General features: G+C 38.3%; 1 long non-coding RNA gene across 2 annotated transcripts; it reads right to left on the reverse strand.

Annotated features, from left to right (window-relative positions):
• On the reverse strand, window positions 1-4,541 carry LOC108879197 (uncharacterized). 2 transcript variants are annotated; one of them, XR_007813862.1, is made up of 6 exons: window positions 3,726-4,541; window positions 2,211-2,270; window positions 1,439-1,559; window positions 988-1,142; window positions 670-705; window positions 1-412 (listed from the first exon to the last, which is right to left on the reverse strand). It is a non-coding gene; the product is annotated as an uncharacterized LOC108879197 (long non-coding RNA). The 2 variants fall into 2 exon arrangements; XR_001960298.2 differs by having other exon boundaries at window positions 200-412; window positions 1,439-1,532.
• Between the last annotated feature and the right edge of the window lie 3,623 nt (window positions 4,542-8,164).

The raw sequence follows: 8,164 nt of genomic DNA on the forward strand, positions 1-8,164 counted from the left end.
GTCCATGATTGTAGAGTGTGTTTGCACAATGAAGTAGTTCTTTGAGAGCTGGACCGAGTCCTCCAGGTATTTTATTTGTGTCAGTATCTGGTGTAGTCAGTTCTTCAGTCAGAGCAACCTTTTCTGTCTTTGGAGTAGTCAGCACCAGTAAGTCCACACTTTGATTGCTTTTTAGATTCACTGTCTTTTACATCTCTCTTTTGACAGTTTTGAGTTAAACATCCAGAAACGGCTCTAATTTTGATTTGTAACAAGGCACATGTTTATGTTTCTGTACAGGAGTCAAACAATGAAGTCACAAAGGGAGGAGACAGGAAGATATTTCCAGAAGGTCTTTGTAAGTTTTATTATGTACACATATCTTTAGATAGAGAGACTGCCTTCCTCACTCAGGTGATGTGGTCTTCTCCACCTGCAGAGACAGAACATGATAACTTTTAGTGACGCAAATTACTACGATAGTACAAATAACTATTACATCTTTCTTCTGATATTACTGATTACCAATACATCATTTGGATTATTTTAATGCTGCAGATTACTACTGTTACATGGTTTTTGTTTAGCTTTGTAATTATATTTTCATAACTGAATAAATTGTTTGCTGATAAAAGGTTTCAGAAATATTTCATTGATCTGAATTTTATTGAAATAAAAATATTTTCTTACCTTTACCATTGGTGGATCCCGTTTCTGTCAATTAATCTGAAACACAGAGAACATTTGTTTAAAACCAGCTTTTTCCAAACAATCAAAATTAACTACTACAAAGAATGACTGGTCATTATCTTTACAGTGATTTTACCTTGAAACTCCTCCTTTTCATTGACCTGTTTTTACATGAACTATGTAAATAAACTTCATTAATGGTTTACGTATATTCTTTGACAAATAATGAAGTATTCAGACTGATGATCAAATACTGAACATAAACAGTTTGTCAGTGCTCTGTGTTCGAACGTTGATGTAAAGCTGTTTGTGTATTACCTGGAGGACTTGGCCCTGGTCTCAAAGAACTTCATTGTACAAAGAATGTGATCATGGATGAGGAATCTGTGACCCCAGTGTCTGCAAATCATGGACAACGTTTCATCTTTGCCAAGGTCTCGTGATCGATGGGATCGTGGACGATGTGGGGACACCTGGAGGAAATCAAAGAGAAACATATAAGGGAAAATGATCAATACACTACTACCTATTGTACATCAACAGTTTAACCATGACAAAACATAAATATTCAACGTTACAGCTAAACCACAACATTTAATGGTTTTACATGCCTTACTATAACATTTTTTTTAATGCCACACTATACCAGGACATTTTTGACAACTTACTATACTCTGGTATTGCCACTTTTCTGATATACTGAATACATAAACAATTTAATGTCAGTGCTCTGTGTTGGACAGTTGATGTAAAGCTGTTTGTGAATTACCTGGAGGACTCAGTCCTGGTCTCAAAGAACTTCTTTATCGTACAAGGACTCTCTGCGATCGTGGACAATGTCTCCCTCATCCTTGACAGTGTCTCTGTGATCATAGACAAAATGGTGACAACTGGAGGAAATCAAACAAACGTACAAAGGAAAATTATCAATACAGTATTACCTATTCCACATCAACAGTGTAACCATGAAAACATAGATAAATATTCAACATGACAGCTGAACCAGAGCATTTAACAAACATTAGTGGGCTGTTTCAGAAAATCAACAGTTAATGTTATCACCTCCCAAAGAACCAACAAATATTTGGGAAAAAGTAAAATGATTATTGATTGTGTGTCTGACAACTAATCATTGAAGCAATTATGTATGTGAACTGCACAACAATAATAAACAACAAATTGAATGCATGATTTTAACTTGTGGTGTTTATTATACTTCAGGTGAAAAGGTGAAAAAATAAGTGTAGAACTGGTCATTATATACTGTAAAGATATTTTTAAAATCACCCTCTGACCAACAGTTAAAATCAACACACTTGAACACTTCACTCCAATATTTTATTAGTAGAATTGATGTTGTTTTGTACATTATAGTATAGTATGTCTGGCACATACACATAATTAAGAATTTCTAATTATGTACAATCAAAATGGTTTACCAAGGTTTGAGCTAGGATTTACCCAGTGACACTAAACGAAAAAAAGGAAAGCAATTGCTGACATTAATAACTCAACTTAACACATATTTTTTGGACACATACCTGTTGATTTGTAAGGTGATGTCGGGGTCTGTCCAAGCAGCAGCAGATGAACAAGTAGACCTGTAAAACAAGTACAACACTTGAAACACTGATTAATACTAAATAGTAATAGAAACTTTTATATGACTAAAACCCACACAGTACAGGAAAAACATGAAACACTTTACAATTACAAATAAAACTGACCTAAAAGAGAAAAGCAATGTGAAAAAAACCTTAAAGCAGAAATTTGACTTTAAAAGCTTAAATTTTGGTGTAATAATTTCTAACTAATCTCAGCTCAAACACTGTGGAGTTTTCAATCCTTTATCGCCAAGCTGTGTTAAATCAAGCATCAAGTCCAAACAAATGACTAATCACTAGGGGTGGGACCAGATCAAATAAAATACTATCTTTCCAGTCATAAATTTCATCACTGAAGTTTTCTTAAAAATAGTGTTAAAATCTCATTCCATCTCGTTCTCGTGAACCCATTATCGTGTATCGTCACACCCCTAATAGATATTTATCATTACCCCTGAATCAGGGAACGTTCTCCAAACAGAAGAGTGTTAAAATGCTTGAGGCTCAAACTTATGAAGGAGACACAAACCGATGACAACGACATGACAGACAGAGTTAAAATGACCAGAGGCCTGTACTACGAAGCGAGGTTACTGGCTTATCAGAATAACTTCAGGAGTAACTTGGTGACGTCAGGTGTAACTTCCCGGTTGACCTGTACTACGAAAGGTGGATAAGTTTTACTACTGGTAATTTACACTGCAGCTCTAAACTGCTCCGAGCAGTTTATGTTCGTGGTTAACTCGGTGCTACTTCTACCCAAGTACGCCCCACAGGTGGAAGAACCAGTCGATATCGGCACAACGACTGAGAGAGACCGTCAGTGACCCCCCACCCCACCCCGCAAATTCCGATATTGTAATTTACAATTTTTTTTCTCACAGTCAAGCAGCAGACTGTACTGTCATTACTGTTGCATATTATCGATTTCAATAATCCTTTAAATGGAAGTGGGGGCATTATTGTCCTGAAAGACAATACAATGCGAAAGGCTGTTGTAATTGTAGACTACATACCAAAACATGCAGTATTAATGATGGGAAATATGAATGTGTTACTCACAAACCCACAGAATTAACGTGCGCTCTTCATCTGAGAGATACGGCGCACGCCAGTTTTATACACATGCATTAACTCCGATTAAGTTAATACCAACTCAAGTTACTGACATCTTAACCGCCGTTGTAGTACCATTTATCACAGATCGAGGCAGCCACAGTTTCTCAACCCCCAGTTTCCTTGATAACCCCGAGTTAAATCAGAGTAGGTTAAAGAAAAAAGTTACAAAGAAATGCAAAATGTCGGTAAAGTAACTGTAAACGGATACAACAGGGATTTAAACGGACTTTCAAGAGCTCACTGTGTTTTCAACCGTGTTAGGGATGGGTGAAAAGGCTAATGCTAACGCACATGCTACCGCTAGCCGCTGGCTAGTTCGCTCCTTAGCCTTACCCTCCCGCCGCAGATGTATTCAGCGTCCAGCCTCACTCGTGTTCGACAAAAAAGCAGCTCCAAAGTTCATTTTAGTATGCAGGCTTCTTCGGTAATGAAGTTTTCCAACAGTATTAACAAACAGAGGAAACGGTTCAAACATTGGTCTTAATGTGCTTTCCGACTTTGTTTCTCCGCCTCTCCGCGCTCCTCCCATAGGTCATGACCGATGACGACACAGGACGTAGCCAATGACAACACAACGCCAATGTGTTGTCGCCAAACGCCAATTAGCCAAGTAATTCTGTTCAGCCTTGCAACCGCCTCTGATTGGTTTGATAGGGCGGAGGGGAAAGTGAGAGACGATGAGGTCTGGATCGTAGATGTATTATAAGAACTGGATACAAACTCTGTGCCATGCTTAACCTTGCAGCAGGTTTTTTCCATTGGCAACTCGTGGTATTGCAAAGAAAAATCCCCTGTGGGCCAAAATGCATTTTGGCCGTAGACCGTCACTGTAAAAGAGACACCTGTAAAATTGTTGACAGGACACTTCCAGCTATATACAAAGTCAATCATAATTCATTGTATTTTACATTTTTAAGCCATGGAGTTTCAATCTTTGTAAAACTTTTCAAAAACCAAGAAAAAGCCCTGAAAAGTCACATTGCATTTATCAGTCAATTGTCAGCCTTTAATCTCACTTCTTTGTTGTATGTGCCAGGGGAGCAACTCTGATAGGACTGAATGGGCCCCATTTTTGATCCGGCATCCAGCTCTGTACATCCATGGTTGTGAGAGCATGTGTTGGCGCTTCTTCTTCATGAGTTTCCAGCAGACTGGATGCCTTGTAATATATTGTAATAAAGTCCAATCAGAAAGCAGTTAACCCCTCAAAAGTTTTTGACATAGCATTTGTTAATGTCTTAGTTTCCATTATAGCCTTTTATGAACATACAAAACTGTATTATCTGCATATATTTGTGGAAGGATAAAGGCTTATGGTTTATACAGACACTGAACAAGAGGGGACCTAAAATGGATCCCAGAGGGAGTCAGAATGGAAGTCTACCCTTTGAATTGAGCTTCACCCACAGAACATTTCACACACGGAACTATTTGAGCTGAGACATTCGAGTTAGAAAACCTAGATAAAAGAAATTCATGACTGACAGAACAAAAGATCTTTAGATCTAAACATCCTTCTCCACCTACACCACTCATATCTAACTTTGACTGAAGACATCCCTGAAAATAGCTGTTTGCTGTCTTAGCTGCACAATTACTTAAACTTACCTCATGGATATTTAGGACAGTGAAGAGAGACAGGAAATGCAGGGAGAGAGAGCAGGGGAATTAAATGCAGCAAGGGTCTGACCAGACTGGCCCCTTTATGACCATTATTAATGCTAAGAGGCAATGTCTTATGTGTGTGTATCTATTTTGGTAAGAATCATTGAATGTAAAAACAACTATTGTTACTTTAGAAGAAAACTCCACAGGGCACCTTTAACAAGTTGTCATTTGTAATGAAAGGAATGAATGGAAGAAACAATCTGGTTCTCCATCTCACATCTCACATCACTGCATCCTCTTTCTACTCTGCTTCTTGACATGCTATTGTTAGTAGAGATTAAATTGATGTCAGACCAGGGGCAGTCAGGTGGAAAAATTACTTTAAGTTTATCATCAGTGCTAAAATAAGTGTTGAGTCTATGATTTAAAAAATGTACAAATTTAGAAATGTTGTAGACAGGAAGTTGTTATTAATTCTCTCAACACTCCACATCTAATTTGAAAACCATGGTCATGGTAATCAGATGTTATGGATTAAGAAAATGATGTGTGTCTCTCCCTGAAAATAACTCTCAGGCTTAATTGTCCATTAAGAGGGAAATGATGGCAAAGCAATTGGACACAGCAGAGGAGTGTGAAATTTTTACTCAGACAAATATCTTTGCTGAGCAGGTGGAAGCTTGATGATTGTTCACACCCCTCACCTGAACAAATGAGATAACAGAGCCTGGGGATTTCACCTTAAAGGGCCGCTACAAACGTTCAAACATCTGCACAGAAAATCCTGGGGAGGTGGAAAGAATGAAAAATGTTAGGGGGTGTCTTGTGAGCAAGAGAGAGAACATCTCTTCTATGATAAGTAAACTGAATATCTTTGGGTTTTGGATTGTTGGTCAGACAAATTAAGACATCTGAAGATAGCAGCTTCTGAAACCTCTAAAACAATCTATCATCAATCTATCATCAAAATAATGAAAATTATCAATAATTGCAGCCCTATCATCAAAAGGAAAAATAATGTCAGTGCATAATGGTCCTATCAGTGTTAAATTATTGATGCATCCTGCATCAGTGTTCTGAAATACACTAAGACCACAATAACAAAAGCAATACTTATGTGCAAAATGTGAGCCTGCAAAGAGACAGATTGTTTTAAATCTTAAAATTTACTTCAGAATGATATGTGCACTGCTTAATAACTTTTCACAGCGTAACTTCAATGTCAGGAGATCAGGTGACAGGGAGCTCAGGAAGTTGTTGGGATGCTATAAGGTCAAAATTCACACACACACAGTTTCATTCCTGACTTACAAATCTCTAATGACTGAGCCTCGCAGCAACTGAAGACATCCATCCCATAAACATTCCACCTTTGGTTTTACTCTGTTGCTGCCTGCTGGTTGTATTTATAGCTCTGTAACGCGGGACAGTGGAGGAGGGGGTGGGGGTGTCAAGCTGATATTGCATAATGCTGATGCCTGTTACCTCCAGCCGCTGCAGGTAACGGGTTTCCAACTTGTCACGCCTGCTGCTTTGCAATCTGCAGCCGCAGCCGCAGACTCAGAGCCAAGGTCCCAACAGCCATCATCACGTAGGGTGATAATTTAATGGGCCTGCACTAAGTTATAAACACTCCAAGTGATATATGTAACATCGCCGGCACAATCAGTGCACACCGTACATTTTCTACACTGAGGCCAAGGCAGAAAATAGCTCATACCTGACACAGATAACAATGCAGCCATATGTTATGAGGGATGTTCTCTGAGGGAGGAGATGAGAGATAGAACTGGAGCCAAAATGAGTAAAAGCTAACAGAGAGATTTTCATGCAGGGCTCGAGGGAAAAGGCTTGTTCAAGTGGCTGACATAGACGCTGTTCTCACTAGAGATAATTAGCTAGAAGAAAACTGGTTTATTTTCATGTTCAAAACTCTCTCAGATGTCCGGAGAAATGCTCCCAAGAGGTGACTTAGAGAAGTCTCATTATAACAATAGCTTAGGCCTCTTTTATCTCCTCCTCCTTTTCAGCAGCAATACAAGACATTAGCTAAGAATTGGAGAGGAAACAACATCTTCAGCTCTATAGATTTTTGTAGAGGGTGGCTTTGAACTCATGATGCAAAAATGGCAATAAATAAACCTCATAAATACCTTATGTTCTTAAAATGTCAGGTGACAGCTTAATATGCGAGGAGCCTCCAAAGCAATATTCAGTGCTTCCATTTTTGTTAAGCGATAGAGAGCGTGTTGATGTGGGGAAGCAGGGTGATAGTGGCTCAGATGATAGTCTTGATGCCTGGCAGCTACTTGACAACAAGGCATCATCATATATTAATCCATCTGAAAACAAAAAGAGATTAGAAGCTATACCTTGCAACAAAGGATAAGAAATGACAAAAGAAGGGATTTTTGTGTTTAAATGCTCATAGAAATTAAACAGCAGAATTAAATGTTTAGACTTTGTAATCCTACTTTACTGTTTCACTCAGCTGGGAGCAGATTCTTGCTGTTTATTTGTATCCCACAGGATTCAAATTTCTCAGGGCTGATTTACTGTTTGTGTTTTCTCAGGTGAGAGGAAATCTATAGTAAACATCACACTCTTAAATGGCCCTTCAGTTTAATCCTGTTCAAGTTAAACTCTTTCTGCTGAGCCTGCTGATGGATGTTATTATAACTAGGGCTGGGTATGAATCCACAACACTTTTTTGTCCCTGTAGCACAGAGTGTCAGAAACTCTCTAGTACAGAAAGACTTAGAGCACTAAGTGTAGTAATTTACCTTCTCTTTGATTAAATAGCTCCTGATTTAAATTCCTCCTATATACTACTTTAAGTGGGCAAAGTCCATTTTTGCTGCATGTGTTCAGACAACATTTAATATTTGAGAACCCTGGCTTTTTTTGTCAAATGAAAAAAAGTATTGTGTGGAAAAACATATGACAGGACTCTATTGAAACACATTGAAATGATACCCAGGAGGCAGAAGGGCTCCCACTACTGATCTGACATCTTCAGACGTCTTCTTTTGTCAAACGAATAGTCCAAAATGGTGATAAAACAGAGGAGAAATAGCAGCAGATACAGCAGCAGATATTATCATTAGAGAATATATGCCAGTTTTGCTTAGAAATGACAGACAGCAGAAAGAAAGAAATAGAGA

Source organism: Lates calcarifer, linkage group LG9, assembly GCF_001640805.2.
Source record: "Lates calcarifer isolate ASB-BC8 linkage group LG9, TLL_Latcal_v3, whole genome shotgun sequence".
Taxonomy (NCBI): domain Eukaryota; kingdom Metazoa; phylum Chordata; class Actinopteri; family Centropomidae; genus Lates; species Lates calcarifer.